The sequence below is a fragment of the Macaca fascicularis genome, chromosome 18 (genome assembly GCF_037993035.2).
Source record: "Macaca fascicularis isolate 582-1 chromosome 18, T2T-MFA8v1.1".
Classification (NCBI taxonomy): Eukaryota; Metazoa; Chordata; class Mammalia; order Primates; family Cercopithecidae; genus Macaca; species Macaca fascicularis.
Genome location: NC_088392.1, coordinates 23,723,429 through 23,741,923, shown reverse-complemented (window position 1 = coordinate 23,741,923; position 18,495 = coordinate 23,723,429). Strand labels below are relative to the sequence as shown.

At 43.9% G+C, this 18,495-nt stretch overlaps 1 long non-coding RNA gene across 1 annotated transcript; it reads left to right on the top strand.

Moving 5' to 3' along the window:
- Positions 1-255: 255 nt before the first annotated feature.
- On the top strand, positions 256-18,411 carry LOC123570043 (uncharacterized). The gene is made up of 4 exons (XR_006694003.3): positions 256-417; positions 10,075-10,223; positions 15,046-15,303; positions 17,870-18,411. It is a non-coding gene; the product is annotated as an uncharacterized lncRNA (long non-coding RNA).
- Positions 18,412-18,495: the final 84 nt, after the last annotated feature.

Sequence of the window (18,495 nt, the reverse complement as noted above, 5' to 3'; positions counted from 1 at the left end):
CTGTAACTGCCTGAATGGGAAGGCAACCCAATGTGGTGCAGCATTTTCACTGCATTTGGGGGATTTGCATGCTAAATTGGGTCAGAAACTATTGAAAACGGAAAAGTACGCAGAAGTGATTCTCTGACAGACTCCTGGGCTGCCTCCCCCACATGCTGGTGGGGGGCAGGTGGGAGAGGGGAGGGAGAGTTTGTTCCAACCACCTCCCCTCTGTGAGGCAAAATGGGGAGAACATGAATAAACAACATGTGCTTTGAATAGCAATGAAGGGAGAGCAATGAAGGAACCCACTTTTACCGGAGGCTCCACATTCCACGGCCCAGGGATTTCCAGGAAAATCAAACCTGCTTGGCTGGCTTCCCAGGAAAAGGAGTGGGCAGAGGCTTTGTGACCCTCACTCACTCGGCAATAATCAAGGTCAGTATCAGGGAGCAGGGTGCCAAGTGTGTCTCATTATATTTATGGCAGTACAAGTAGGCTAAGTAAGAACCATAGCCCCTGCAGTTTTCTAGTCCTCCGCCACCCTGGCAGGCAGAAAAGAGGGTCCTGAAAATCAAAACGACCAAACACAACTGATTCAGAAAAGGGAAAACAAGTAGGCCATTGGGTCTCCCCCTGGAGCCTTGGGGTTATTTCTAAGACCCTTCTTGTGTGTTTGCTTGGTTTAAGCTTAAATGTTTTCTTTAATATATTAGTTTATGAGGGCTTCATTGATTATCATAAGATAAATGATGTCACTTTGAAAAATATTTTCTCTCTTTCATCATTTTAAATAAAGGGGATGATACATCAAATGGAAAAAACTCTCCTTGGGTTTGGGTTCTTTTTGGACCCATATATTTTGCAAAATAGATTTTTCAAGTGACTGGAAAGAGACCCAGAATGAGAAAGAAAAATGTAAGGGTTCCCTCTGCTCTTCTTGCCAATTTCCTTGAAGTTGAAAATCCATCTTGCCTGGACAATGTGGGCTAATTGCCATATTGGGTTGCTGTCTCCCAGCTTTCCTGCTTATTTAGCTTCTTGGATGGTCTCCAGACCTGGCTCAAAAAGGGCCACAAAGAGGTAGAAATGAGCTTTTTCCTGGGCCTTATCCAAGGGGGCTCCAGGGCTAAGCTAGCCATGTCCATGGCAACCATTTGCTCCCGGCAATGCATCCACCCCTCTGCCATCAGGCCCCACTGGACAGGGGTCTGCCCATCAGCGGTCCACACGGCCAACGGTCTGCTTGGCTGCCACTCATCATCCACCAGTCCCAGACTGATGTTCACGGTCAAACATCAGCCTTTTGAGGTTGGGGAGAAGTTGAGGACAACCTTTCCTTAGGTATCTTGAAGTATAATTTCTTATTTGAGTCATTTTCTAAAGCCTGTCAGTTATTTTAAAGACAAATCTTGGTAAAATGACTTCTGTTCTGATTATGTCAAATTCCCTTAAAGGTAAAGACTTCAGCCACATCAGCCTTTTGCTTTCACATTCAGGACCAGGCCCTCCAGGGGGTAGCTATGACACAGGGGTCAGTGCCCTGGATGTAGGGTCAGGGACCTGGTCTGGTGAGCTCAGATATGTCCCAGATCCACTGCTAACTTGATGTGTAAACTAGGCAGGGTATTCTTGCTCCTTGCTTTACAGGGAGCTGTTAGAAGGACCAAAAGAAGCCATGATCTCTTAGTCACAGATTTTAGAAAATAGCCCCTGAGAAAGCAGAACTGGGGGTTGAGTGGACAGTATCCAGTCTCTAGTGGTCTTGGGGGTGCAAGAAGAGCCACCTGTTAGGGACAGCTAGCTTCTTCCAGGTGTGAGTCTCATATCCACACTGAAGATGTGCACGCTCAGAAAGAACTTAAATGGCAGTTCTGGGAATGTCACTTTCACTGTGTTACTTCCCTGCTCAAAAGCTGCCCATGGTTTCTGATCTATTGCAAGCTCTCTGGTTTAGCACCCAAGGCCTGCACAGCAGAGCCCTGGCCTGTCCAACCAGGTCACTCTCCCACTGCATGAACTCTCCATTCCATTCAGACAGCCCCACTCACTGTCCCCAGGACACAGCTTCCTGTGCCTCACTGCTCTCCCAAGAGCCTCTCTTTCTTGGGTTCAGATGCCCTCTCAAACCTCTTTGCCTAACGCATCTTCCCGCACCAGCCCGTCCACCTGGATCTCTCATTCCCCTGAAGTGTATCACTTATTACCACTCGCTAGGCAAACATCAGCTGCCCCCATGTTAGAATATTTTGAGCTGTTGTTCAACTCTTGGATCAAAATTGAAATTTTCCTGAGTTTTTACCTTGTTTCTGCAAGTAGGTTGGGAACTCTTCAGGGGGCAGGAACTTGTCTAATTCATCTTCGTATCCCCTGGCAGACAGTAGGTGTTCAATCAATGTGCATTGAGAGATCAATATGAAAATTATTCGATCTCCAGAACTTTGTGAAGATCTCCAAAACATAAAGAGCACAAAACATTCTCACTCATTGACCTGATTGAGAGCACTCACGTGCTGTAATTATAGGCCTGAAAAAGAACACTGTTCTTCAATTTACTCCACCTCCCCCAAAGCCCAAAAGGACTCTCAGTCATCCTTATTACTAAGGCAACGTGTGTTACAGAATCAGAAAGGTGAATTCCCGCAACTAGTCTCACTCCCCACCCTCCTCCTTTTCATCCACTCCAACATAGCTGTTCACTCACAACTGGATGTAGCTTAAAAATTGCTAACATTTATTGAGTGCCTACCATATACTCAGCACTTTCCTTAGCCCTTCCCATGTGCCACCCCTTTGAGAGGGGTTCTATTCCTCATTTTAAAGCTACTGAAAATAGTAGTGACATCGTTGATCAGAATCACACAGCTGGTTGAATAATGGCTTGACTCCTCTCGATTTATTCTAAAATCCTTCATTTTAAAACTACTGTAAACAAGACAAGGTCATCATTTGGGGGGATAAAGACACTCGAGACTGCACAGACCTGCAACTTCTACATAGATTCCAGGTGCCAGGATAGATACTTCAATGATAGATACTTCTTTATCCCAAAGAAGAGAGGGACCTCTAAGCCACCCCATCAATACCCAGGAACAAGCCAGTCAATTTATTTAGGGGTTGCAGCATATGCTTATCCATGCCACACCATAAGGGGTGAGTGGCATGACTGTGTGGCATTGTAGAAAACTCACTATTGACCAACAGAACACACACAGGATTCATGCAAGCACTCATTCATACAGCAAGTTGTTTGCTGAGTGTCTACTATATTCCAGGCACTGTGCTAGGACCTGGGGTGGGGGGGCAGATAAACAACTCTTGAAACTTGAGCTCTTTACCTGGTAAGAAAACAAGCAGATGCACAGCCACAGAGCTGAATCAAAGAGTGTGCAATCTCTGCAGGAGACTGGATGAGGGAGAAGACCGCTGTGTCTGGGGATGTCAGCGGAGGCTCCCCCATAGCCCTTGGGGGCCTGCTGTCTATCCTCACACATTTTCATGCACATTCACATTTGACACCCGCTGCCTCTTCCCATCTCCCCGCCTTCTTCCATTCCCCTGACAGATTCCACCACGCTCTTTCAAAGAGAAGGGAAATTTGATTGACACCTCAGCTTGGAAGCTCTAGGAGCTGCCACAGAAATATGATAGTAACTCCAAGTCTTCTGGGGAGAGCAGAAGGTGTGGGCATGAGGAAAAGAAAGGTGGGAGGGAAGAGAGTGGCAAGGGGAGAGAGAATGTGAAAGAGACTGCCTTCCGGGTACACCTAAGACCTAATCTTTCCTTATCTGGGTCTCTGCAATATGCACTACCTGGCCATTTCTGGAACAAACAAACTGAATGCAATTACACACACACACACATATAGACACATACATGAACGCACAGACATATATGTACACAAACACATATCAGAGGCTTATGCTTCCCCACTAAGCTCAGTATCCTTTATCTTTATCTTGTCCTTCCCACTATACACAACCGAAAATGGTCCAAACCCCAACTGGAGGTAGTTTGGGATCTTATCTGGCTTTAAGCCATCTGGAAGCCATCCGCAGGCTTGCCTCAACTCTTGTCTAAGAAGCCATTATGGGAGAAGTTAATTCAGCAGAGCCAAGCTTGTGATAATGGAGGAAAGAATTAATCAATCAAAACATTCATATATATTTGATGAAAATAACCTTGAAAGAATGGATAAACGAAGCTATATTGAGGCCCTCCTATATGTCAGACTTTAGCCAACAGTGTTTAGAAGTATCACTTATTTTAATTCTCACACTAACTTTATGAGGTAAGGACTATTATCCTCATCTCACAGCAAAGATCCTGAGGGTCAAAGTGAATACATGACTTTTGAAGATAACACAGAAATGCTATTAAGTGGCCAAACTAGAATTAAGTAGATTCGCGATGGAGAATTTCCATTTTCAATGCTTAATTCAGGATTTCATTCTCCATTGAGAATCCACTTAATCCAGCATTTTCAACAGCTGATTGTTAAAACCATGTGCGCTTCTGGATGGTAGGCACATGGAGCGGCTTCAAAAGTAGAAGACATGGCCTTTACTGGAAGAGCTCACAGACTGGTGGAGATAACATGCCCTTCAGATACAATGGTAGCAGAGGGCAGGCAAGCAAAGCCACCCACCACAGAACCTAGGATGAGGCATGTCATAGGGATTCCGGGAAGAGACTTGGCTCCAGCACAGGATCTTCACAAAGGCTTTGAGATGGAGTCTCACTCTGTCACCCAGGCTGGAGTGCAGTGGCGTGATCATGGCTCACCGCAGCCTTGACCTCCCCAAGTTCAGGTGATCCCCCTGATCCTTCCACCTCAGCCTCTCAAGTAGCTGGGACCGTAGGTGTGTGCTCCCACACCTGGCTAATTTTCTTTTTCGTAGAGGCGGAGTTTTGCCCCATTGTCTAGGCTGGTCTGGAACTCCTGGGCTCAAGCAATCCACCTGCCACTGCATCCCAAAGTGCTGGGATTACAGGTGTGAGCCATGACACCTGGCCCACGGTGGTTCCTTAACAAGTACCAGGTTGGTCTGCTGCAGGTCTAGGCAGATGAGATTAATGGAGGAGCAAAACAGAAAGTTCAGAAACAGGCCCAAGAGCAAAAACAATTTACAATAAAGGTGGCATTTCAAGTTAGTGGGCACAGGATAACTTAGTAATAGTTTAAAGGCAACTGGCTAGCTATTTGCAAAAAAAGAAAACAAAAACAAACAAAAACAAAGCTATATTCTAGCTTTATACAGTATATAACAATAAATTCCACAAGAATTAAGACTCTACATGAGAATAATTCTTTAAAAAACGCAAAGAAAATACAGGTAAATATTAGAAAAGCTAATCATTTAAAAATCATATTTGCGAAGGAATGTTTACAAATAAAAGAACAGATAAATTCAACTCCATATAAATTTAAAATTCCAACATATCAAAGCAAATATCATTAACATTTAAATGGTAAACAACAAACTGGGGAAACCATTTGAAACATATATAGAAGATAGATGTTAGTATTCTAAATATATAGATGTACTTACAGTAAATAAGAAAAGAAGGTTCAATTTTAAATAAAAATTTGCAAATGATGTGAATGAGGTTACTCCCACACAAGAAATGCAAATGGGGCCAGGGTGGAGGCTCAGGCCTATAATCCCAGTGCTTTGGGAGATGGGGCAGGAAGATCCCTTGAAGCCAGGAGTTCGAGATCAGCCTGGTCAACATAATGAGACTCTACCTCTACCAAAAAAAAAAAAAAAAAAAAGTAGCCAGGCATGGTGGTGTGTGCCTGTGGTCCTGGCTACTCAGAAAGCTGAGGCAGGAGGATTGCTTGGGCCCAGGAGTTCAAGGCTGCAGTGAGCTATGATTATATCACTGTACCCCAGCCTGGGAAACAGAGTGAGACCTTGTCTATTAAAAAAATAAATTAATACGACCAATATATCTATAAAACATGCTCAAACTTACTAAATATTTTTAAGTCAAGTTAAAATTTTAAATTGGAAATGAGTGTTTTTTATATTTTATATTTTGTATAGTAAATACATTTTCTTAGTTCCAAAAAAAAAGCAAATAATTCAGTGAACAATTTTCTCCCATTCTGTCCCCCATGTGCATAAGACTCACCACACCTTAAACAGGTAACCACTTGTATTAGTCCATTCTCATGCTGCTGTAAGAACAGCATAGCTGGAAAGGCCTCAGGAAACTTACAGGCATGGTGGAAGAAGCAGCAAACACATCCTTCTTCACATGGCAGCAGGAAGCAGCAGTGCCAAGCAAAGAGAGGAAAGCCCTTTATAAAACCATCAGATCTTGTGAGAACGCACTCACTATCATGAGAACAGCAGCATGGGGGTAGCCATGCTCATGATTCAATTATCTCCCACCGGGTCCCTCCCACAACACACGGGGATCATATGGCAATTACAGTTCAAGGAGAGATTTGGGTGGGGACACAGGCAAACCATATCACTGTTGTTAATAATGACCCATGTATCTTTCCAGAGGTTCTTTTCATATATACAAGCAAATACCAATATGCATTATTATTTTTATTTTAATCTCTTTAAAATAAACTATAGCATAGCATACATAAAGTTTCATACCTTGCTTTTTCCTCCTACCAATATATATTAGAGAACTTTTCATATGGGTGTTTTAAGAGCTTTCTCCTTATTTATCACCAAATAATTTTTCATTGTATAGATGTATGATAATTTACTTAGATGGTTTCCAATGTTTTTACTCTTATAAACAATTCTGCAATGAATAACCTTGAATATACGTCATTTCTCAATTATGCCAGGGTATCTGTAAAGAGAATTCTGGGAAGTGAAATTACTGGGACCAAGGCTGTATGCATTTTTAATTCTGAAAGCTACTGCCAAATTGCCTTCTACAAGGGTTTCATCAATTTACATATCTAACCAAAATGTATGAGTGTGCTTGCTTTTCCACAGCCTTGCCAATAGAGTGTGTTATCAAGCTTCTGGAATTTACCAAACCAATGAGTGAAAAGTGGCAACTTAGGATAGTTTCAATTTACATTTCTTCAATTACAAGTGAATCTGGGCATCTTTCCATATATCAAACAGCCATTTTTCTTTCCTTTCCTATGAAGCATATGCTTAGGTTATTCAAATAGTCCTCATTTTTTTCTTTAAAGAATAATATCTAGGGAAAATAAGAATACAAGGACTCGGGCTAGGCACAGTGGCTCACGCCTGTAATCCCAGCACTTTGGGAGGCCAAGGTGGGCAGATCATGAGGTCAGGAGTTCGAGACCAGCCTGGCCAAAATGGTGAAACCCTGTCTCTACTAAAAATACAAAAATTAGCCAGGCGTGGTGGCAGGCACCTGTAGTCCCAGCTACTTGGGAGGTGGAGGCAGGAGAATTGCTTGAACTCAAGAGGCGGAGGCTGCAGCGAACTAAGATCATGCCATTGTACTCCAACTTAGGCAACAAAAGTGAAACTCTGTCTCAAAAAAAAAAAAAAAAAAAAAAAAAATCCCAGAACTCACACACAGACTGTATATGGTAGTAAAAATTGATGTAAAAAAATTTTCAGGGGCCATTGGGTATATGAAAATATAAAAATCCTTAAAATGTAAATGTTCTTTGGCCCAGGAATTCCATCTGCAGAAATTCATCATAAGAAAAGAATCAGAGATATAGAAAAATGCATATGTGTTAGGATACTCATTAAAGCATTGTTTATAATGTCAAACAACTAGACTCTGTGCCTCTCTGGATTCTCCTGTTGCCTCAATGTGGTGCCTCAATAGCCAAGAGAATCTGTATTTGCTAACAGTTTTACATAAGAGCTAATGTTGGCAACTGAGTGAGTCAGCCTCTCAGACTTCCAATCCCAAATTCCTGAGAGAGAGAATATCATCATCTCAGGAGGATTTCAGGGCCAGTGTTTGGTCTAGAAAACTGCAGTCTTTTGGGGAAAGGGTGCCACACATGGTGACATCTGAACAAGAGACACTTCTTATCTAGCAGCCCTGAAAATAGAGTAGTGCCCTGGCTATTAGGGTTTGGAGCATCAGATGTGTGCATCTATTTATTGTTCTACCTAAGTTTCTTCCAGGACCTCAGGGCTAGTAAGAAGGGTCCAGACCCCTAGAAGTTTAAGAAAGCAAAATTTTTCCAATGGGCTGTAGACTTTGTCATATTACAACTACTATTTCTTCAACTGGTTGGCATTAAAAAAAAAAAAAAAAAAAGCTTATAAAACTAAGCTGTAATTTCTGTGATTTTAGTGGTTGAAATGGCAGCCTCTTATAAAGAGGAAAGAAAACATCTCATCTCTACCACAGTATACATACTTGCATACTTGCAGAGAAAGAGCGTTTCTCCGATATTTTGAGAGCATTTTGAGCCTGCAAAACTTCCGTTTCTCTCTCTCTCTCTCTCTGTGTGTGTGTGCGCGCGCGCGTGCGCAAGGGAAATGCTTGTAAAATTTCTTTGCTGGAGTAGAAAGGGACTTTCGTGAGTTGACGACTTTCTATCCATTTCTACTGATCCCAGGGGACAGATTCAAAAGCCATTTCCATGTTAGAAGACTTGAATAATTTGGCGAGGTGGCTGAAGTGAAAGAGAGAAATCTGCTCGGGGATTTCTAGCTTGGGAACCTGGATGGATTCTGCTACTGTAGGTTGATCCCGCATACAGATACAGAGGGACAGAAGTCAGCACAATGGGTTTAACATTGGGTTGGTCTTGAAATGGTATAGAGGGTACAGGTATGAAGATCAGAAGTAAGTCTGGCACTGAAATCTCAGCATTGGAGTACTCTAGGTTGGGTTCCCCTAAAGGAGAATCTGAGACACAGACATGAGGGCAGCTAGTTTAGTTGGGAGGTGATGCCAAGAAGCAGAGTGAAGAAGAGGGGACAATGAAATGAGGAATGAAGAAAAGCCAATAAAGAGTGAGTTATTGCACTGCTTATGTCAGTGCTCAGGCTTACGGAAGTCTGAGAAACTAAGTAGACAGCACTTCAGAACTATCTCTCTAAAGTATGAAAGCTGGAGTATTTATCCACTTACTCGCATCCCCCATTGGCTGAGGTTTGCACGCAGAGAGTGCTAACCCCTCCATAATTCCTGCACTCAAGCTTGGCCTTCTACAGCTTTAAGAAAAGCCCCAAGACAGGAAGGTGAAGAGACACCCAGAACAGTTTTCTGGGTGCATGGAGCTGCTCAGCATAGTTCCACTAAAATCCAATGTACTGAGGAGATGTGGTGCATTGCACATAAAGCATCATTACAGACGTCAAGAGGAATTGGGTCATATTTGACATCATGGAGTGGATAAGATTGGTGAGTCTAGGAAGAAGAGAAAAGTCACAAGGATAGAACCACAAGACCCAGATGAAATGACAAAGGCAGGTCAGAGAGGCAGGGAAACCAAGAAAAGTGTCACATCAGCCAAAGGAGACATGACTATCAAGAAAGAGAGAAGGTCAACAGCTCCAAGTGATGTGTTCAAAGGGACTGAGGTCATTGCTGACTTTGGTGGTAAGAGTGGAGGCAAAAACTTCATTGTGTCTGGAGATAAGTAGATACAATTTGTGAGAAGGGGGTAGAGAAGTATAAACCACTCTCAAGAACTATGGTTTCAAAGGAAAGAAGAGACAGGTGGATAGTCAGGAATGTGGAGGTGGAAGCAGAGGTATGCAGGTTAGTTTTAACAACCAACTTTCCAGAAATGAAAAATAAAGCCCTGATTGGAAGCATTGGCTGGTGTCTATACTGTAAATCCTCCTACCATGGCCAATTTCAAGCTACCAACATGATTTCAACTATCTTGCAAAATTCCTGAAATTGTAACAATCAGTGCTCCTGAGATGGTAGGAGTTAGCTCCAGCACAGGACTGGGTGGAAAATTAAAGACTGTTGTTGTTTTATTGTTGTTGTTGTTATTGTTGTTGTTGTTGTTAATAGGGGGAAAATGTCACCAAAGAGACTGAGTCAATTGAGAGGGAGAGATGGAAGATGTGGGAGCAATAATACAGTGAAATTCAGAGTGCATGCTTTGGGGACAGGGCATCCATTTTTAACAAATCTCATCTGCAGGGAGCACATAGAAAGAAGACGCGTTTGGAAAACCACAGACCTGGGTGTGAGTCCAGCTCCACAGTGTACTCACTGAGCCTTCATTTCCCATCAATGAAACGTGGACAAAATGCCTACTTCAAAGGATGTCCCAAGGGCTGAAGAGAAAGGTAAATGATAGTGACTATTGAAAATAATAGCAGTTTACATTTGTTTAGTACTTAGTTATATGCCAGACACAGACTAAGCACTTTCATGATAATCTTATTTAATTGTCATAGTAACGCCATGAGGTAAATTCCATTGCATCTCAATAGAATCGGTGATAAAATAAGCTCAGAGAGGTCAAGTAATTTTTCCAAGTGCATAGAGCTAGCGCTTTGTAGAGCCAGAATTTGAACGGGAGGAGCTGGCACCTATGTTAGCCACTGCACAGAACTGCATCCCACATGGTGGCCACACGGAGCCAAGAGGCAGGACCATTGTGTCCCCCCTATGAGGAGGGAGAGCAGGGTTTGGAGGAGCTAACAAATGGCCCAGGAAAGGTATTCAATTAGAGCTTCACAGTATTCACAGGTGAGATCAGAAATCATAAAGTAGTCCTGGTGCCAATCAGCACGTTCTAGAAATATTTGTTGTATTGCGTGTGATGCAAGCCTCCTTCTCATGAGTCAGTTTTGACTGAGGTGGCCAGAGGGATTAGGAGGGCTGTGGGATCCTGGGGTGGGCAGGGCAGTGGCAACTCAGAGAGGCAGGGCTGAAATCTTTTACCTTCTTCCAGTAGATTGAGCCCTATCTAGTTGGCTGGCTGGAAGGACAAGCAGAGGGTCACATGGAGATCCAACAAGTACAGCCTCACAAAGATTTTAACAATAGTCATGGCCAAACCTGTCCCCACAATCAAGTCAACATTACCAAGATGCATTTCCAAAGAACGGACTTTCTTGGTATCTTTTCCTCTTATCCAATTTGGAATGGAAAAAGAAAGGCAATTCCTGAGTGTTCTGCAAACCTAAAGCCAGGACACTGACCCTAAATAGTTGTCACCTAGCGCTACAAAGATAACAGTGATGGCTGGGTTCCAGACACCTGGCCCTGCTTATCTCTTAAGTTGTCATGAACCTGGGTAACAAGACCAGTTTGTGTGGCCACTCTAGGCAGCTTCTTATAAAACTTGAAAGCAAGAGAGATCCAGAGTACAGACACATGCATGGCCTAGGCTTTCTGCTTACTTGAGAAGCTCTCTGTTTCCCACATGAGAAGGGAGGAAGAGGACTCAGAAAGTCACTTGATTTTTTGTGCAGCTGCAAATAGTGTGGAGTGTGCAATTTTATTTACTCGCTTAGACATCTGGCAAACTGAGGCCACTGTTTCACCTAAAAGCAGTGTGAGAAAAAAAATGTCGATAGGCTACAGCTTTGCCCTCTGAGAACAAAACCCTTTTCTGTCCCATCTTCCATGGAGAGGGGCTCAGATGGAGCTTCCTGGCTGTGGGATGGTGAGCGGTGGAAAGGACCTCTCAACCCCTATAACAAAGAGATTGCAGACAGGCCCAGAAGTTGTGAGTGTGAGAAACTGTCTCATATTTTTAATGAAAAAATGATACTTCATCTTTCTAATGACAGAGAACTTGGATGTGGCTTACGGTAATATATGCCTTTTTTAATACATGGCTCATCATCTCAGGGCAATGGCAGTATGAAGGATGGTGCAGCAGACAAAAGGTTAATAGAGCATCAGGACTTTTTTAATTGAAAAAATGACTGAGGGGCCCCACAGCAGACCAAGTGGTGATAGTATTACAGACTGTAAGTACTGTTCTGGAGATATACTATTCATTTGCAGGTAGAGTAATAGACGTCAAACCAAGTCCCTATGCCTCAACATGAACAGGAGTCCATTCCGAAGGAGGTTAATAAGCAATACACAGTATTTTTCAAAGTATTCTTCAAAGTATGTTCACAATATTTCAAAGAGTGCTGTATGAAACAATCTAGTGTGAAGCAGATGTCTTTCTTTTTTTTTTTTTTTTTTTTTAACCAGATAAGGATATAAAAATGAGAGAGTGGGGCCAGGGATGGTGGCTCATGCCTATAATCCCAGCACTTTGGGAGACCAAGGTATGTGGATCACCTGAGGTCAGGGGTTCGAGACCAGCCTGGCCAACATGGTGACACCCCATCTTTACTAAAAATACAAAAATTAGCCAGGCGTGGTGGTGTGCACCTGTAGTCCCAGTTACTCAGGAGGCTGAGGCAGGAGAATCATTTGCACTTGGGAGGCGGAGGTTGCAGTGATCTGAGATTGCACCACTGCACTCCGGCCTGGGTGACAGAGCCAGACTCCGTCTCAACAAAACAAAACAAAACAAAACAAAACAAAAAAAATGAGAAGTGGATGAGGAAGTGCCCTGAGGGTGTAAATATGTAAATATGAACTTCTCCCTTCAGCTTGATCTTTGTGTAACTGCATTTGTTCATACTGAGACTTTCAAAATCTCATGGGGCACCTCGGTATCTGTAGCCTTTTGAGTCATGTGGTACGTGCAGCTGCCCCCATGAATGAGTGAACACATGAATGGCTTGGCCTTAAATAAATAAGGGCTGTCACAAAACTGTCCCCAACTCAGGAGGGGCTGATCCTCTCAAGCCCACCATGCTTCTGCACCACTCCTTGCTGGACCCTGTTACCCTTTAAACAAGCGAAGACAGATGGAGATTAGGCATCTCCTCCCGTACACAAGGCCCAGGATAAGGCATTGCCACAAACTATGTAAAGGTGAGTAGACAGAGGACTTCCCAGTGAAGAGCATACTACCTAACAAGTTTTTTTTTTTTTTTTTTTTTTTTTTTTTTTTTGAGATAGTCTTACTCTGTCGCCCAGGCTGCAGTGCAGTGGTGTGACCTCAGGTCACTGCAACCTCCACCTCCTGAGTTCTAGTGATTCTCATGCCTCAGTCTCCCGAGTAGCTGAGACTACAGGTGCATGCCACCACAACCGGTCAATTTTTATATTTTTAGTAGAGACAGGGTTTCATCGTGTTGGTCAGGCTGGTCTTGAACTCCTGGCCTCAAGTGATCTGACCGCTTCAGCCACCCAAAGTGCTGGAATTACAGGCATGAGCCACCATGCCCAGCCCCCGCATCTAACAGCTATTGACAGAATCATTGTGATTCTTCTGGGACTCTCCAAGGCCCGAAGAAGCCATTTTCCAGACTGAGTCACCAGAACATGTGCTCTCAGCAATTCTCTTGCACACAGACCAACAGAAACCCTTTTAAGGGACACCACTATTCCTTAGAAGCCAAGTAAGGATGTATTTATTTATTTATTTTGAGACAGGGTCTCACTTTGTTACCCAGACTGAAGTGCAATGGCACAATCATAGCTCACTGCAGCCTCAACCACCCGGGCTTGAGCAATCCTCCAGTGTCAGCCTCCCCGAGTAGCTGGTCCTATAGGTGCATGCCTCCATGCCTAGCTAATATTTTTTTTAAGTTTTTGTACAGATGGTGTTCTTGCTATTGTATCCAGGCTGGCCTCAGACTCCTGGCCTCATGTGATTCTCCTGCCTTGGCCTCCCAAAGTGCTGGAGTTACAGGTGTGAGCCATTGCACCTAGCTTATGATCATTGATATGAGAATTTTTTGCACTCGCTATACTTCAAAATGTGTCTGCTAAACACTATTCTAGAAAAGTTTCTTAGTCAATGGATTTTGCTGGTTCTGAAAGTGACATGGGGCTTCTAGTGATGATTCTTGTCACCAAGCACAGGCTCCTTTGCAAAGTCCTAGCGGGTCTTAGAGGATACACAGCTGTTCTGCTAATGTTTCATTTATTTCATGAAAATGCCATGATTTTCAAAGGCAAAGTAAAATCAGATTGCCTTTCTACTTTAAAACAATTATGGAATTTTTATACTCCAGTTTTCACAGATCACAGGTGTATCTGTAAGTATCTCCAAACGATAAACGAGTGTGAAAGAAGAGCATTTAAGCTCTCTGAAAAGTTAAACTTCACATTTTGTCCACTTAAGGCCTTCCCTGTCTCAAACAGACAAGAATGGGGTGTAGAAGGTTTGGCAACATCTGCATGGACATTTTTGGGCTGGTTGATGAGGGGTTAATTGGGGCTAATTTTAAATGCACAGGCTAGAAATCTTTTCCCTGGAGAACCTGACTGCATCTTAGCCTCCGATTGCTAAGAGATGATGGCTCCCAACTCATTGTCAGTTGCTCTGGGGATCTCAGAGAAATAATATGTACATGGACCCAATAGAAAACATAAAAATAATAAATGAAACTAATAATGCAAAATTGTTTGGGAAATAAGTAGTCCCTTCTGACACGAGCAGTGCTGGAAGCTTTGGGAAAAGAAGGCTGGAATGTAAATTGTAGAAATTGGAGTTGTAAATTTTCCTCTGGAGAAACAGGGAGCCAACAGTCCTGTTTAGAGGAAACTGAGCTCACAGGAGCTGGTTTTCCGTCTGGGTTCAATCCAAAAAGGACAGCCTCCCACTCCTACTTCCCCAAATAGGCTGGGCTCAGGATCAGGGAGGTGGGGGCAGGGAGACAGGGTCAGTAGGACTTGCAATCTGATGTCCTCGTTAAATTGAATGTGCTGTTTCCATGGGACTGCAGGGGCTGACAGCAATGCAGGGTGAGCAACTCCTTGTTAAACCTTTCCTTTCTCGGCCACTGCCCCTCTCCCCTGAGATGGCTAACCAAGGAAATAATGCCACAGTGGTCAAGTGGGAAATCTTGACAAGGATGAACAGAAAAAACTAATGAGGCAAACCTGCTCAAATTTCATCAAATTGTATTTCCAAGTGAGTGCAGGGTCACAGGATAGAAACATGAAGATGCTCGGTGTGTTTGGCTCTAAAAAAAAAAAAAAAAAGAAGAAGGAAGGGAGGTTGGAAAGAAGGAGGTCTTATAGAGAGGAGACTGCCTTGCTATTTATTTATCTCTGTTGATATTTTCCTGATCTTAGTCTAGGTGCTGACTTAATTTCATTTGGTTGATCATTTTCAACTCAAAGTTCATTGGGAATACTCAGACATTCTCCAGGCTGCAGCAATCCAGAGAAGCCAAATCCCACCAAATTTCATCCTGTCTTTGGGGCAACTTTGCCGTGCCACCACCCACTGAACCCAGCCTGGACTCGTCTGGCTCCCACTCCACCTGCACCCATTCTGCTATCAGCAGATGGAAAAATGGAGGCCTCAGGGCTGTGAGGTCAATAGCAGAGGTAAGCCTGGTCCATCAGAGCTGCTTCCCATCTCCTCAACCTGAGATGCAAAAGATAATCGCAACCAGGATTGAAAACACTCCTATGGCACAATATGCATCCTACCCCAAAGTGAGCACCAAGCAGCCTGTACGGGGCAGACCTGGGGTTCATTCCTTTTGCTCAGTAGCTCAGCACCTGGCCTTTGTTTATTAATATATCACTCCTTTGTTCAGTGAACCTTTATTGAGCTCCAAGTACCTGCCAGACAGTGGGTCTAAAGGAGTAAGTGAAACAGACATGGCCATATCTGCATTTGGCTTTGTGTAATAAATACCTGATACATGCTGAGCACATGGGGCAGGAGGGAGGAGATAACATTTCTTCCCTTCAAAGACGTCCATCTAGTTGGAGAGATTATGCCAAGCTTTACAAGTGAAGGAAAAATTCCAAGGAAGTGTGTCCCTATTTTTAGCAGAGAGAAGATGACTTGACCAAGGTGAGTGGCAGAACTGGGGACAGAAGTTTGATATCCCAGCTCTGAGCCTGCGCCCGGTATGACTGCAGGATGCAAGGAAGCACTGTGAAAATTGCTTTCTTAGGGGTAATTGGTCATTGCAATGATTCCATCTTGGCCTGCACTTCCTCTACACCCTCATAGCCATAGTGTCGCCCAAAGAATCCTCCCCGGCCAGCAGGTAGAGCCCCTGGAAGTATCGCTGTTACCACACAATCTCAACATAAACCAGCTGTCCTCATTTCCTGTGGCTGCTGTAACAAAGTACCACAAACTGGCTGGCTTCAAACCAGTTCTTAAGGTTTCTCACAGTTCTTCAGGCCAGAAGTCCAAAATCGAGGTGTCAGTGTGGCCGTAGTCCCTAGCAAAGATCCTGGGCATGGGCACATCCCTTGTGAATGTCACAGGTCCACGGTGCAGCCAGAGTGCTCTTTGCCGCAGTAGAGGGCAGCTCCAGCTACAGTGGGTGTGCCGAACCGAGAGGCACCCTCTGACTGTAGGATTACGGAAATCTTTATGGAGAAACAGCATCCGAGATGGACCTGGAAGGGTTGGCGGGGTTCAGACCCGCTAAGATGAGGGGAGGGCATTGCAAGCAGAGGGCAGTGCGGGAGAGACCGTTGCTGTGCTCCCTAGATGGAAAGCAACAGGGAGAGTGGCTTCTCTCTCCTCAGCTGCCAGAAACTTTAGCAGGTGCATTTGAATTTAAGAATAAACTCACAATGCAAATGACCTATACTGATACATATGTAAGACATGTAAGATCTGCAAACTCTTGACACGATAAAAATTCTTCCATTTCTCAATGGCCCACTTTTTTGGTATGATTAATAGCCTTCAGATCTTCTAGTTCTTTCTCAAAAGGCTATAGGCCTTAGAAGGTGGGAGACTGTTTCTCCGGTCCTGATTTTCCTCAAGAATCAAAGTCCTGATTTTCCTCGAGAATCAAGCTCCTGTGCTAGCTCATCTACACTAGGAGGATGGTTCTAACATTTGTCAAAGCAACCATTTACTGTGTATTTTACCAGAAGCCACACACGATGCTAAACATCTACCTGGCATTGATCATTGCAATGATCAACAGTTTCTTGATCATTATTACCTTTTGAAGCCCAAGTTCTTCCTGCAGATTTCTCTTTCCTTCTGTGAGAGTTACAGGTTTCCCCGCCCCTGTCGTCTGTCTCTGGGACCTAGGCCACTTGAATTCAAGGGTTCAGTGTCTATGAAGAACCCAACTTCACCAGGCAGTTCTTGAATTGTTTCAGACTCTGGAAGAGTATGAAACTGGGGGAAAGGTCACTTCGAAGAGTGCTTTGCACACCATTGCTCATATTGTTTGCCCTTTCCTTCTTCCGCCATCCCCCCACCACAAAGTCCCTACTCCCACCCCACTTCCCAGTTCTTCCCTCCCTTTGTGTGCAGCTTCTGTCTGCCTCTGAAGCATGGATACAGTTGATATCCAGGCCCTGAGGGCTGAACCCCAAGTGAGCTAATCAAGGCATTCTTTTCACATCAGAGGCTCTCTCTTGTACCAGCTTCGAAGAAAATAAAATGTTCCCCACCTCAATTCATATTCAGTATATTACATCATCTCAACGGTCTTAAGGGTAGGCACAACGACTGTCCTCATTTTTCAGAGTAGGAAATTGAGGCTCAGTTAGGTTAAGTGATGCAATTAAAGTTATAAAGAAAGAAAGTGATGGGACCAGTGTATACACACAGGTCTGGCTTGCTCCAATGCCCTTAGCCTGATTCTCACTCACTGCCTGAATTGATCCAGTACCTTATCTACAGGCTGCCTCAAGGGGGATGAGGACAAACCAATCAAAATACCATGGGGTTTATGAAAGCTCTTTCCGAGTGGTTTAAAATGACTGGGAAAACAGGACCCTTTGGAAGACATGCAAGATGCAGCTCGGCAAGAATTCTAACAAGCTCACAGGCTTTGCCGTGCATGCCTGGACTGTATCTGTTATGGGCCAGGGATGAAGGATTTATTCCATTCATGAATCAGAGAATAACTATTGTTATTATTTAGCATTGATTAATTGTTCCTCTCCCTAACCCCAGGTCTCTCTGCACAGTTCTCAGAAAATCATTAAACTTCAGGAGTTGCCTGGGCTTTGACATTCTGGGTAAAAGCGCTGTACTGTGAGCCCTTCAAGGATAAGCCAGATCTCAGAGTGGCCTGGCAAAGGGCCACACAAAGGAGATGGCCCAGCCCACTGCAGGATGCTCCGTGACCCCTCGCCCCTGTCCTTGCCTCAAAGCAGCACCTGGGAGGTCACCGTGGTGACCCAAGAAGAGGAGCAGAAATCACAGACCTCGCTTCCTTACAGAGAAAACCAAGCAGGCTCCGACTGTTTCCTACACTAAGGATGTTGGGAAATGCGTAACAATTGTGTAATTCCTAATAAGGAGGGGTAACCCTTCAGGGGTAATTACAGCAGCCAATGTCTCAGCCACATTTGTGTGACTTGATTAAATGTAACATTGTAAAGGGAGCCGGCACGGTGAATTTCCATCCTGACATCCAATAATACTCCCTAACCCTTTGGACATTGTCCTCCCCGAAGGTCAAAAATATGAATAAATTATGGTTCTGACAACCTTGACATGGAGCAGAGGTGGGGTGAAAAGCTCTCCGGGAAAAAATTCCGACATTACATTTGTGATCACAGAGAATAAAGGAAAAT